The sequence below is a fragment of the Lissotriton helveticus genome, chromosome 9, assembly GCF_964261635.1.
Source record: "Lissotriton helveticus chromosome 9, aLisHel1.1, whole genome shotgun sequence".
Lineage (NCBI taxonomy): Eukaryota > Metazoa > Chordata > Amphibia > Caudata > Salamandridae > Lissotriton > Lissotriton helveticus.
In genome coordinates, this window is record NC_136070.1 from 436,154,159 (window position 1) to 436,168,414 (window position 14,256).

Sequence of the window (14,256 nt, forward strand, 5' to 3'; positions counted from 1 at the left end):
TAAGGCTAACCCGCAGAAGAACCCTAATCCTGGCCAGAGTCAGCAGCCAAGGGTTATCCATTGCTATGAGTGCGGTGGTATTGGACATTATAAGGGAGACGTGAAATGCCCAAAGAGACCACCCCCTCCCACTGGAGGAAAGGCCCCGGGAGTCGCTAGTGTAGCGCTCGGGGAGGAGATGCCCTTAGTTAAGGGGGGGGGAGTGGGCGGGTGTCACCTTAGTGTCCCTGGGTGATCGGGAGGTGGTTCCAAAGATCCAGGTGCCCTCAAATACTACCAAGTATGGGCAATGGGTCACCATCAATGGCCATAGAGGGGAAGCTCTGAGAGATACAGGAGCCAGTATGACTATGGTAAGGAGTCATCTGGTGTCCTCAGAGCAGGTGATTCCAGGCGTACTTCATCCAGCCGCGATGGCTGACGGCAGAATGGGCCACTATCCTGTGGCCGAGGTTCCCTTTGAGTGGGGAAGGGTTGCAGGTTCACTTCGAATTGCCGTAAGCCCCGCCGTGCCAGTCGATTGTCTGCTGGGCAATGATATGGAGCACAATGCTTGGAAGGGGGTGGAATACCGGACTCATACTGAGATGCTGGGTACACCTGATTGGGCCTGTGTGAGTACCAGGTCTGCGGCTGCTCGGGAGGAGAAGTCACGTGGGTTGGAGCCTGAAACAATGGCCCACCCAGCTGCTGATGAGGGAAAATTTCGAGGACAGGAGGAGCCTGCCTCGATGTCCATGCCCCGTGAGACGGATAGGCCACCTGTGGAGGTGGACCCGGAGTCCGCGGAGGAGGACATGGTTCCGTTGGAGGACTTGCCTATCCCCGCTGAGTGGCGAGTGGAAGGAGGACCATCCCGGGAGGAACTGAGCAAGGGACAAAGGGAATGTCCCACCCTCGAGGGTCTGAGGCAACAGGCTGAAGCCCAGGCAGCAGGTAACGAGTCTGGGAACTATCGTGTTTACTGGGAGGATGGTCTCCTCTACAGTGAACCCAGGGCGCCAGTGCACGGATTGTCACGGGCCCTGGTAGTCCCACAGTGTTACCGAGCCATCCTATTAGAGTTGGCTCATGAGATTCCCTTGGCAGGACACTTGGGTCAGGACAAGACCTTTGCCCGGCTTGTCCCCCACTTTTATTGGCCTCGAATGAGGGTGGAGTCCGACACATACTGTCGGTCGTGCGTGTCATGCCAAGCCAGTGGGAAAACAGGGACGAAGCTGAAGGCTCCCCTGGAACCACTTCCCGTCGTTGGCACCCCCTTTGAAAGGGTGGGCATCGACATTGCTGGGCCCCTAGATCCACCTACATCATCCGGTCACAGGTTTATCCTGGTCCTGGTGGATCACGCCACAAGGTATCCAGAGGCAATTCCTCTGAGAACCATTACTGCACCAGTAGTGGCCAAGGCCCTGATGGGGATCTTTACTCGAGTGGGATTCCCCAAGGAAGTTGTGTCTGACAGGGGGACCAACTTTCTGTCAGCATATATGCGGGCCATGTGGAAGGAGTGTGGAGTGACTTACAGGTTCACCACTCCTTATCACCCACAGACCAATGGTCTTGTGGAAAGGTTCAACCAAACCTTGAAGGGTATGATCAGAAGTCTACCCGAAAGCCTGCGGAGGAAATGGGACGTCCTCCTACCCTGTTTGCTCTTTTCCTACAGGGAAGTGCCGCAAAAGGGAGTGGGCTTCAGCCCCATCGAGCTTTTGTACGGGCACCCTGTACGTGGACCTCTCAGCCTGGTGAGGGTCTCCTGGGAAAAGTCTCCCCGGAAAGTTCCCCAGGATGTGGTGAGCTACATGCTGGCCTTCCGTAGCCAAATGGCTAAGTTGTGGAAGCAAGCTTCTGACAACTTGGAAGCCAGTCAGGCAGTTATGAAAGCGTGGTATGACCACAACGCTCACCCAGTGGAGTTGGAGCCTGGCCAGAAGGTGTGGGTGATGGAGCCTGGAGAGCTGAGGGCCCTCCAGGACCGTTGGACAGGCTCCTATGAGGTATTGGAGAAGAAGGGCAAGTCTACCTATCTGGTGGACGTAAAGACCCCTCGGCATCCGCATCGGGTGTTACATGCCAATCGCCTCAAGCCCCACTACGAGAGGCCCGAAGTCATGTTGGTTATGGTGACTGACGGATCAGAGGAAGAGGACACGGAGCCTCTCCCTGACCTTTTTGCGTCTCAAGAAAAGGATGGGTCAGTGGAGGGAGTGAAACTCTCGCCAACCCTGACTCCTGAGCAGCAGGAGGAATGTCGCCAGGTCTTGGGGTCATTCGCTCCTCTGTTCTCCCTTGTCCCGGGTAAGACCCACCTGTGTACCCATGACGTGGACACAGGGGACAGCCCACCTGTGAAGTCAAAGTCTTACCGGCTGTCTGACAAGGTGAAGGCCAGTATCCAAAGCAAAGTAGCTAAGATGCTGGAGCTAGGAGTCATCGAACCTTCAAGTAGCCCTTGGTCTAGCCCGGTGGTGTTAGTTCCTAAAGCTGCCCCACCTGGTACCACACCAGAATTGAGATTCTGTGTGGACTACCGAGGACTAAATTCGGTAACCACAACGGATGCTCATCCGATCCCTCGGGCGAATGAATTGATTGACCGGTTGGGAGCTGCCCAATATCTCAGTACCATTGACCTCACTGCAGGGTACTGGCAGATTCCCATGTCTAATGGAGCCAAGGAAAGGTCAGCCTTCTCCACACCTGATGGACACTACCAGTTTTGCGTCATGCCCTTTGGGCTCAAGAACGCTCCTGCCACTTTTCAGCGGCTGGTGAACACGATCCTCACCGGGATGGAGTCATTCTCTGCTGCTTACTTGGATGACATCGCTGTCTTCAGTAGCAGCTGGGAGGATCACTTGCAGCACTTGCAAGCCGTTCTCCAGGCCCTGGAACGGGCTGGCTTGACGATCAAGGCCAGCAAATGTCAGATTGGACAGGGGTCGGTAGTGTACTTAGGACACTTGGTGGGCCGGGGAACGGTGCAGCCCCTTCAGGCGAAGATTGAGGCAATCATGGCCTGGAAACCCCCCAAGACCCACACTGAGGTCCGAGCCTTCCTGGGCCTCACAGGTTACTACAGACGATTCGTGAAGGGGTATGGCACTATCGTGGCACCCCTTACAGAACTCACGGCCAAAAAGCAACCCAGGAGAGTCATTTGGACGGAGGCTTGCCAGCGAGCCTTCGACACTCTGAAACAAGCATTGTGTAAAGCTCCAGTCCTGAAGGCTCCAGATTTTTCAAAAGAGTTCATTGTCCAGACAGATGCATCCGACATTGGCATTGAGGCGGTGCTATCGCAACTCAATGAAGAGGGTCTGGATCAACCCGTGGTCTTTCTGTCACGGAGACTGCTTCCCCGGGAACAGAGGTGGAGTACCATCTAGCGGGAAGCCTTTGCGGTGGTCTGGGCACTGAAGAAGCTGCGACCATATTTGTTTGGTTCACACTTCCTTGTTCAGACAGACCACCGACCCCTTCGTTGGCTCATGCAAATGAAGGGGGAAAATCCCAAACTGTTGAGGTGGTCTATCTCCCTACAGGGAATGGACTTTCGGGTGGAACACCGGCCCGGAGTTGACCACGCCAATGCAGACGGTCTCTCCAGGTATTTCCGCCTTAGTGTTGAGGACTCCCAAGGGGTTGGATAGCTCTCCCCACTTTCAGCTGGGGGGGACGCGTGTTAGACCCGTCTGCTTCTGAGAGTCCCCTCACCACCTTGCCTTTTAGATATACGCGCATACGCCCTGAGTGATTATTAAAGAGTCCCAAACCTTATTTTGTGCTCAGAGAAGCCGTATACACGGTCATTGAAAACAGCATAAACTGTAAGAGTTATCTTTCCCATTTGAAGCGTATTGTAATGATTCTAAAGTATTTAATTGGTGGCAGCGATACCAGAAGAAACATGTGGTTGTTTATTTAAATGAACCAATATTTATTCTGATATTTATTCTGATATTTATCCTGATATTTATTCTGATATTTATTGTGATACTCATCCCTGAAGTTATTCTATTTATTAATACTATTTATTACCAGAACTGTATGACCAAAAGAAATGTATATGTGCTTTCCCAGTCAACCCTATTTACAACAAAGAACGTTTATATAAAGGAATCGTATTTTTCTACAGCAGTGGTGTGGTGTCCTTCTCTTTGGTGTGGATGAACAAGGAGTTATTATTGGGTCAGAGCCGGCTTAACACTACAGCCTTCACTTGCCTTGTCACTTGAGCCAAGCTACCCCCTTTGTGCTGGGCTTGCCCATCGCAGGTCCAACAGGTTCCAATCCCAAAAGCGTCTCTAAACTCCTGGGGAAAGAGCCCTAGTAGTTATACCCACAATGGCCTTTGAAGATGAGATCAGTTCAAAAGTCCACCTTTGAAATACACAGACCCCTCTAAATTTAGTACTGTCAGCCATCCTACCCTGGCAGGCTTGAGCAATATCTTTAGTGGGGAAAGGACATTGTTCCTTGGAATGCAGGTGCCAATTTCACCCCCTCTTATCTGTCCCAGGCAGGCACCTCAAAGCCAGAGGTTTGCAGTTTCCCTTGAGTGCCCCTAGTTTACGGCCACCTGTCAGGAATGCACAGATGTAGCTGTCCCCGGAACACCCAGATTTGGATGGGAGACAGGCAGACAGGCACACAGAGCAACAAGCATAAAAATGCCCACTTTGCCCAAAATGGCATTTCCACATCAGTAATGTCAAATCCACAATCACTATCTGAGAGGATTTGCCATTACTAATCCATCAGTACCAGACAAGATACTGCTGCTCTTCTGCACATAGGAAAAACAGTTCAATAGTGTTTCCACAGATCCCCCATGTTAATCAATGCGAGAAGCAGGCCTCACAGTACTGAACATACCATCCAATTTACTTTACTACTAGGGCAGGTAGAACGTACTTGCTCATGTCCTCTTACTGCCTTACACCTCACCCTGCCCCTAGGGAGTACTCAGATGTAGTGAGAGACATGCAGAACTTTGGCAAGAAGCATTTAAATGCCAAGCTGAGTAACAGTAAAGTGCACACACTGGCCCCACTATGGCAAGCCTGTGGTATGTTTGAAGAGCTACCTCAGTGGGTGCATAATCAGTGCTGCAGGCCCAGGGAGTAGCATTTGAGTTACATGCCCTAGGTACGTCTTACCACTGAACAAGGGATTACAGCTAACTCAAGTCAGCCAATCATGTATACACTTATCACCAGTATGTATATGACAAACACAGCGTTTTGGCACTGCATGGCCGTGGTAAAGCGCTCAAAGTCCTAAACCAGCAGCACATGATCCAAACAGGAGGTCGTAAGCCAAAAACTCAAGGGAGACCACGCCAAAAGGTGGCAGGTCTAACAGGCCCAGTCTAAATGTTTCACATGTGTGCTCCTCCCAATTCTGGTGGACAAAAAGGGAGGAGGGACTTCCTGTTGTCCCTCTCGAGGTTGCATGACCTTGCTCTGATGAAGGCTGAAAATAAAACACAGGTGATTGAGCAGTTTCGGGGACCGCACCTGTGACATGCCGAGGCAAATCATCTGTTATATCCTCCTGATTGTTTTCCTATTGGTAGGGGCATACAGCAGGATTGCCCCCTGTCACCGATGCATTTTGCATTGGCATTGGAGCCTCTCGCTTGCAAGTTGCGCCAGCTGCATGCATCTGCAGCATTGCGTTACAGGCAGCGACCACTAGTGGTCTCGCTTTATGCAGATGACATGCTATTATATGTCCATGAGCCCGCAACCTATCTACCGGAATTGCTTCACGAGTACGTTAAATTCGAATGCTTCTCCCGTTTAGGGATAAATTGGTCCACGGTGTTTCCATTGACAGATGGCACTCACGAGGTTGAATTGGACTTCCCCCTGTCTTGGACCCAGGACCCAGTGAAATACTTGGGTGTTTGGTTGCACAGGGACCCTGAGCAGGTACTCTCCATGAACTATGGTCGTACTATCACTCAGATTACGGATAGGGCTGAGCGTTAGGCCCGGCTGCCACTTTCGCTTGCGGATCGCATTGCAGTGACAAAAATGTCTATTGTGCCCAAATTATTATATTTGTTTGTAAATATTCCTTTTCGTCTGAATATCTCTACCTTTAAGGTGCCGCAATCAGCCCTAGTGTTGTTTGTCTGGGGGGGGCAAGAAGCCTCGCTGTAGCTGGGATACTCTGGTACAACCATTTGATGGTGGCGGCTTTGAGGCACCTTTACTATTTATGCACTCAGGCGCAATGAGCTCATTATTGTTTTTTCAGCAACGGTTTCTACCCCATACAGCGATCGAGGCTAATGCAATACTCCCACTGCCGCTTGTGGCGGCAGCACTCTTGGGTGGTGGTGGAGGCCCCAGGACAGGAACTAATCCAGTGCAGTGCCCTGCCCTGCCTGGGCCTGGCAGGCCCTTGCTAGACGGGCACAGCTGGATTATCTTTATGCTCCAAAGTTATCAATAGAGGCGCATCCCGATGTCTCGGCAGCACAAGAGCGCTCCGCTTTGCGTGTACCACAGGTGGTCAGGGTTACGCGGATGGGTGACCTATACAAACAGGGTCCGTTCTGCTCGCTGCCGGACGTGCAGGCGGTCCAGACTCACGGTTCGATGCTGTGCTTCACATATGTGAGGGTGCGACAAGCGGTCAGGGCTATTTACCCCAACTATGCGGCTGAGCCTCACACATTGCGAGCACTGCAGGCGGTGCTGGCTGGAGAGGAGCGTAAGAGTCTGAATACTAACTTGTATGCTGAGTCCCTACGTGAGAGGGAGCCGGAGGAACATCCTTCTTACCTTAAATGGAATGCAGCGTTTGGGATACACATTGTCCCCTGAGCATTGGAAATTCTGTAGTACACTAACTAGGCACCTCACTACTAACTGTAATCTTCGTATCATTCACTATAAATTTTTACACCAGCTATATTACACTCCAATGCAATTGCATAGATTTGGACTGCGTGATACGGCTTGCTGTGTGCGGTGTGGAAAAGCTGACGCAGATTTTTTACACTTCTCATGGCAGGTGCAGGGATTGCTGCCTTTTGGTCCAGGGTTGCGAGTGTGCTGACGGATGTTTTGCTGGAATGGGTGCGATGTATACCTGAGATATTCCTGATGGGTAATGTGAAGTCCGTGAAACCTTGTAACTGGTTGCTGTGGCGACATTAATGGTCAAGCGAATTGTGGCAGAATGTTGGGGCGCAAAGGGTTCGCCCACTGTTTCTAAATGGATCCGAGATTTAACTTACTGCAGGGCGCAGTTGGAGGCCTATGCGGAGGATCTCACTGAGTCATATCAGCCCAAAGACTTCTGGGCGCTACTGACGCTCTATCTACTGAGTCATCCTGACTTGTGAGGCGTCACATACTCTTTTCTCTGCCTCATTGGGGCTTAATGCAATTGAAATTATGTATTCATGCTATCTTCCATGTGTGCCTAAAGTAGTCAAGGTCCTTTGATTGTATGATGTCACATCCTTGCAGTGCCGGGGGAGTGTTTTGTTTTTTTTTTGCTTTTCAGGGGCTGGTTGTTATGTCTCGTATTACATATTGTTGATACAATTTTTGGAATTACAAAATGCTTGCCTTGATCTATGTGATGCGATGCTGATGGCTCCCCTGTGGAGCTTATGTATTGTACTTGCAAGCTTTTCAATAAACAAAAAAAAAGAAGTCCTCCTGATTGTCATCCTTACCCAGGCCATCCCTTCCAAGAGGAGGATGGCTTAGGTGTCCCAATTACCTCTGAACCTGTTTAGTGGCAGGCTCTGCCACAGAAAAGGGAGTAAGCTTACTAGCACAGACTTGTCAGCAGGAATACAACAACCTTAATTAAATAAAGGCAGCAGCACATAATAAAAATCAACGGTCTCTATTGTTTTTTATTTTACTGCAGGGTGTTGCCAGGAAGCAGATAAGGGCACAAGGCTTGCGATGCTGACTCAACAGCGCAGGGGCAATATATTCTAAACTTCCCCTTATTTGTTCGGAGGAGAGGCTGGTGGTATTTTTAAAATGTATGTGAAGCCTGATGAAACGTTTCATACATTTGAAGAATGAACTAAGGGACAGCGACAGACTATGACACAACATTTTCCAGAAATCCTTGAACTCTCACGAGCTTACAAGATGGCAGCCATCTTGCATTATGTGTAACTTGTTGCTGCAGCCAGGACCAGTGCTTTTGGATTTGTGATTCCTGTTGGGAGAATTGTTACATCCTTGAGAATTTGATGAAGAGCATTTTAAATTCAGAAACACATCCAGAAATCAAGTTGTGTTAGATAATTTACTTTGAACATTTTAAAGATTTATTACATTTCTTAAACATTGGGATTTTTTGTGGAGACACGTATTGTTTCTTGCACCAAGATACGATGGATTATGACCTCATTCGGGCGACCTTTGGGTAGGCAGGCCCAAACTCGGTGGTTGAGGTCATTTGCCATTGGGGTCCTGGGATCTGTCCTGTTATGTCTCTGCAAACTATACGTCCTTTCCCCTCTTGACTCTCAGGGTAGCGAGGGCAGTCAAAGCTCCACGGAAAGCTAGTGCTGGGTGCAAGAGCTTAGAAAGCAACAGTCAACTAATAGACGCAATAACTTATTGTCTAGCCCTGTCCTAATCTTTTTGATAAAAAGAAAGTATTTAAATCACACAGCATAATGAAATACTACACAGGGCAATTAGGGAATTCAGATACAGACGTATCATTTGCAATGTTTGCAATATAGCTTGAGGTGCTACATTTTTTGATACCCTCCCCCACTAACAGAGTACTTTTCTCACACAGGTACATAAAATAGTACATAAATCCAATGATCATATAAGTCACTGTCTCTGAGAATAATTCTCCCCAGGCACTACACCCACTCTGCTCCCTGTGCTATTTCCTTCTGCGTAGTATACCCCAGCCCTGTGTCCCCTCACTTGTAAGAGTCAGCAACTAGCGTGAATCAAGCTCAGGTGAAGTATTATGCCCACAGTCAAATGCACGCTTCATCTTTTTAGTCTTACCCCTTCTCAGGGTGGATGGCGTATTTAGAGTCATAGTTCACCACCTGTTATGAGCAGCATCCCCCTGAGTATCCTGGCAGCCATGCAGAACCAAAAAGACCAATGCAGAATGTTAGAGGCAGGCATGGGCTCATCTGTCAGTTTACCTGCCCTGCCTCAAACTGTGGAACCATGAAGCTGAGGCCAATGCAGGCACAGGCCATCATAGCAGCCTTCAGATATTGTGGTGATGCGACCTCATCTAGGCCGATGACGGATGCCACCCAAGTTGTGCTTGGGTGGTCATAGCAGTCGTGGTCCTGATCGAACCGACTATAGATGCAGCCTTGCCCGGGCCTACAACAGTCAGGCAGCTGCAGCCTCACCCGGGCCTCTGACCCACTTGCCGTTGCAGCCTTCATCTGGGTCTACAACAATCATGCAGTTGCAGCCCTCACTGAACCTTTGGCAATCATTCAGTTGCAGGCCTTGTCTGGACCTTTGGAAATCATGCAGGTGCAGCCCTTCTCCTGGATATGGCAGGCACACAGTTGCAACCCCGAATTGCCCAACAATGAGCACAGCATTGCAGTTCCCACCAGAAACCAAGATGAGAGACTGGGAAAACCCACAGGAAACAATAGTCCTCCCTGGTTCACTTTTATGCTAGCAGCCCTCACTGGACATCCCACATTCACCAGGAACATGCGGGGGGTCTCTCCTCCAAGGCAGTCTCTTCTGCAGTGTCAGTCAGAATCCTTCCACCTCTCAGCAAGTAGGCTTCTAGGTGCTTAAGGGCACAGCCTTAGATCCAGCAATAGAATGCACAGACTTCAGGGTATGTTCTCTCACCTCTGAGAGATTGATTGTCTGGCAGACATGAGCTGTGGTTTGAATACTTGTTTCATAAAGGGCTTGTTAATAGAACATGAGGAATGGTTTGCATTCCTCAGTTATGCACAACTTCTAGACAGGGGTTTTGAATCCACTGACTCAAACTGTAGAACCAGTTTGGGGGTACTTTTCTTTCAAGTGTTCTCCTCAAGGCTGCTCTCCAGACACAACATTTGTGTTGAGTGATGCTTCTCACAGCACCTAGCACTGTGGCTGTCTACAACCTAGAACACCTACAAGAGAGGTGTGATTTTTCTACACTTGACTCTCATCAGCCTAACTGAAAGAGTAATCAGCGACAGACAAAAGGACAGGGCCTCACCTAAAAATTGCCTCATCTCTCAAAACAGAATCTTCAGTTCTGTTCCTCACCCCTACCATCAGTGGCATAGCTAGACCATATGGAGCCTGGGGCGTGGCATGCAAGAGCTGGGTGGGGGGTGCTGGCAATTCCTGCAATCGCAGCAGCTGCAGGTAAGGGGGTACTGGTGATTCCCACAGAAGCCGCAGGTAAGAGTGGGGGAGGCTGCCACCCCCCCTTGCTACGCAAATGCTTACCATGCACCACATGGCAGGACTCAAGAAGACTAATCAGCAGCTTCTTGCTAAGAAAATGATTCAAGGGATTCTAAAGGTAGCCCTGTCTCCAGCCTCCTCACTTCAGTGTGTGGATATCCTTCCTCCCACTACAGAAATGCAGGCATCACACTTCCAACTCTGGGGCCACAGTCATCACCCTACAGCTTAGGCTAGGCCAGACCAAGGGCATCCAAAATGGATGACACTGGCCTCCATTACTCAAGATCACTCATACACAAACTGTATGGACCACATGTTACACTATACATGTACACACTTTATACACATGGGGAGACGAGTTGGCCTAACAGCTAGGGAGGGCGACCTCGAATCTGGGGAACTGGGTTCGAGTCTCAGCAACGACGCTGAACATCCTGTGATTCTGGGCAAATCACGTAATCTCTCCGTGGGATGTATGACGTTACGACGCGTACCATAACAACGCGTGCTTTAACAACGCGTCCCTTACAACGCAAGTCATTACCACGACTTGCATTGGGGGCGCGGATTGAGAATAGTATAATTTACTATTCTAATACCAGTCCCCGTGGACACTAGGGAAGGAGTTGGAATAGTAAATATACTATTCTTAATCCTCTAGCGCCCTCCAGCGCAAGTCGTGGTTACGACTTGAGTTGTAACGTACGCGTTGTGAAAGCCTTGCGGAGTAAAATCCACGTTGTAAAGGATGTCCCCTCCCCATGCCTAGCAAAAAAATGAATGTGTCCACATGTAACACAACTGGTGCTATGTAAAGAGCTCTGATACCCGATACCTTCGGGTCAAGCTTGTGCTATATAAAACTCGGTAAAATAAAAAAAATACAAAATTAAAAATGGGACATAAGTGCAAGGCTATGGGCATACAAATAACAGTGGAAATTTACACAAATGGGAGAGCAAGCCTCACTCCCTGTGACAAAGATTAAAAGACCTGCTGACAGTATTGATCTCTTCTAAAAACACTGTATGCTGTCACCGCCACTTTATGTATTATATCCATGACAGGGCCTTCCTAGGCCAGGTGCAGAAGGATTGCCGGGTGGCAGTTGCAGCCTCCAGCCCAATCTTAGTCATGTGAATGCCTTCCGCAGGCGTGGCTGCTGGACTGATGAGGGCTCCCACCTTGGCTGCAGCACAGCATTCTGATTCCGATGTCAGCAGATGAAGCACCAGTCTCTTAGTCTCACAGTGACCTGCCAATCCCACACAACGCTCCCAACTTGGTGAAATGTTGAAGAAGTTCATGACAAGAATGCTCAGAGAGAGCAAGATACCCCTCCACACATGGGCCCCGCCTGGCTTCACTTCCTTGTTATTGCTTACTTTCTCTGGCTATTCCCATGCTAGAAACATACTGGGCTTCTCCTTTTAGACAGTTTCGCTTCCTTCAGGGCCGTGCACACTCCTTCCACCTCTCAGAGGGCAGGCAAGCATCTAGGCTCTAGGCAGACCCTCAGCTCCTCTCACAGAAAGCGCCAACTTCAGGTGATGTCTCCTCATCTCTGAGACTGGCTTTCGTGCAGACACCATCCCTTGTCATACAGTAGTTGTTTAAGCACACTGCTCAGCACAAGTGCCATTGGTCATGAAGAATTTTGAACTGGAACCAAGTTGGGTGGTTTGGATCCCACTTTTATACACATTATCCAGACAGGAGATGCGGATCCCCTGTCTTAAGTGTCAGGACCAGTTTAGGTTGTTGAATGTCATTTTCTGGCTGTTCCTCAGACACAGCCTTTGTGCAAGGTGATTGTTCTCACAGCAGGCAGAAATGATCGTGGCTCCAAGCAGGAGTATCTAATACAAGTTCACAATTAAGGATGAGGTCTCTGCACATGGCTGTCATCAGCCTTCCTCAAGCAGTAATTAGGTACCGACAAAAGGCAGACTCTACCCAGGAACTTCTTTAACTTTAACAGAAACTGGAGTCCAACCCCCCACTCCTGCCATCTATCAAATGTTAGCACTCAGTAAGAGTTAATCAGCAGCTATTTTCCCACAAGGCCCTCAATTGAATTTCTCAGGCGAGCCTTGTCTCTGTTCCCCTTCACTTCATTGTCAGTGTCTCCACCCTCCAGCCACAGGAATGTAGTCAATATACTCCTACTGTCTCTGAAAGTGGTACCCACCCTCCAGGGGTTATCCAAAATGGACCCAACTGGTCCAAGTTTCTCGACTTTCAATGCACATAAGGTCCTACTACCATACATGTCACATACTCACTGCACTTACACTCACTCAACATGTTAATGGTGTGTCCGCACAAGGAGCTGGGGTTCACAAAGCAGCAGAACTTTACACAAGAGGTACCAGTAGCCTGCACTCTCCTTGACACACAGAATGAGGTCTGATCACATTAATCATTCACAATACTCGGTACTCTGCACCAGCAATTTATGCAATTCACCCTAGCCATGGACAGTAGGGCTATGTTCCCCACAAGGGCATGCTTGGTGTATCTCTCCAGGTAGCAGCACCGGTTCTGGACCTTGCATTATCAGAGTCAGGTTAATGCCACTGCATCCCTGCTAGGTTAGCATGACGCTAGGGCCAAACAAAAAGGCTGGATATCAGATTCATATTCAGTCAGGCCATCAATGCAGGAGTACATGCTTGTTTATGATGCTGGGAATATTTCCATCCAAACAGCCTGTTTATATGAATATACAATTCAGGTACAAGTGGTATGGAGAAAGTGACATGTGTTGCTATGAAATCACAGAATATTAATAATTGTTTATTATTTTCCAGTTGCATAAGAAACAAGGCAGCAATACATTACCACCAGGAGTCACACAAAGCTTAAGGTAATTATCTTGCTAATAAACAAGGACCATTGTGAGCACTTAAGAAGTCATTTACATTTTGTTATGCTTCAGTGTCAAGAAAGTCAGTTTCATACCAAGAACATAGGGAGTTGGTTACATAGAGATATATTTAACGTATTTATTGACTGATAAAATGAGCTTCAGAGCAGAGTAACTATGCAAAGTGTTAATAGGTAGTGTGTATGTTTTCTCTCTTATACTACTCCCCGTTTCCCATTTCTACTCATGTCAAATATATTATTTAGTGTGGCCAGTGATGTGTGTGGTGGGGTGTGTAAAAGTGCACTATTCCTATTGTATTCAGATTACAAGGTTAGTGATTTGTGACAGGTGTATGTCAGAATATCAACTTCAAGAATAACATACTACAGAAATATCATATCCAAAACAGTGACGACCAAAATATAAAAAAATTAAGGGACTTATTTACAAGTCCTGTGTCCCGCATAACTTCACTTTTACTGACGTTTGGGCAGGGCTCAGTGCAAACCCAAAACTACAAGCCCACGGAAAGCCACCCTGTGTAGCTTTTCATGGCCTCAAAGATATGGTGTAAGGAAACGCAGCGCTAGTGACCGCGTTGGCTCACACTGCCTCAGGGAGGCATGCCATGGGTGTTGCACTTGGCGTTCTCACTCTACACAGCCACAGAGTGAGTGAGTTTCAAGTTTATTGTATGATTAATTAAAATCATTACAAATATCTAAAACAGTTGAATATCATTACATCCACAATTAAAACCATGCTACATTAATACTATATCCTATTATTACAATGTGAGGATTCTACCAACACATAAAATATTTAAAAAATAAAAATAAAAAAGGTACAATAGATGAAATTTAGTCCAGCATTACTGAGTAGGACTAATTTACAATTAAAGTTTAGTCCTGCTTTACTAAGGAGGTCTAGTTTTTAGTCCTTTTATTGCACAACTTATTTCAA

General features: G+C 48.3%; 1 long non-coding RNA gene across 1 annotated transcript in view; it reads left to right on the forward strand.

Annotated features, from left to right (window-relative positions):
- The window catches only part of LOC144782778 (uncharacterized), a 93,322-nt gene that overhangs the window by 22,653 nt on the left and 56,413 nt on the right, over positions 1–14,256 (forward strand). Inside the window, exon 2 of the long non-coding RNA XR_013601257.1 lies at positions 13,235–13,290. This is a non-coding gene — a long non-coding RNA (uncharacterized LOC144782778). The remainder of the gene's footprint in view (positions 1–13,234; positions 13,291–14,256) is intronic.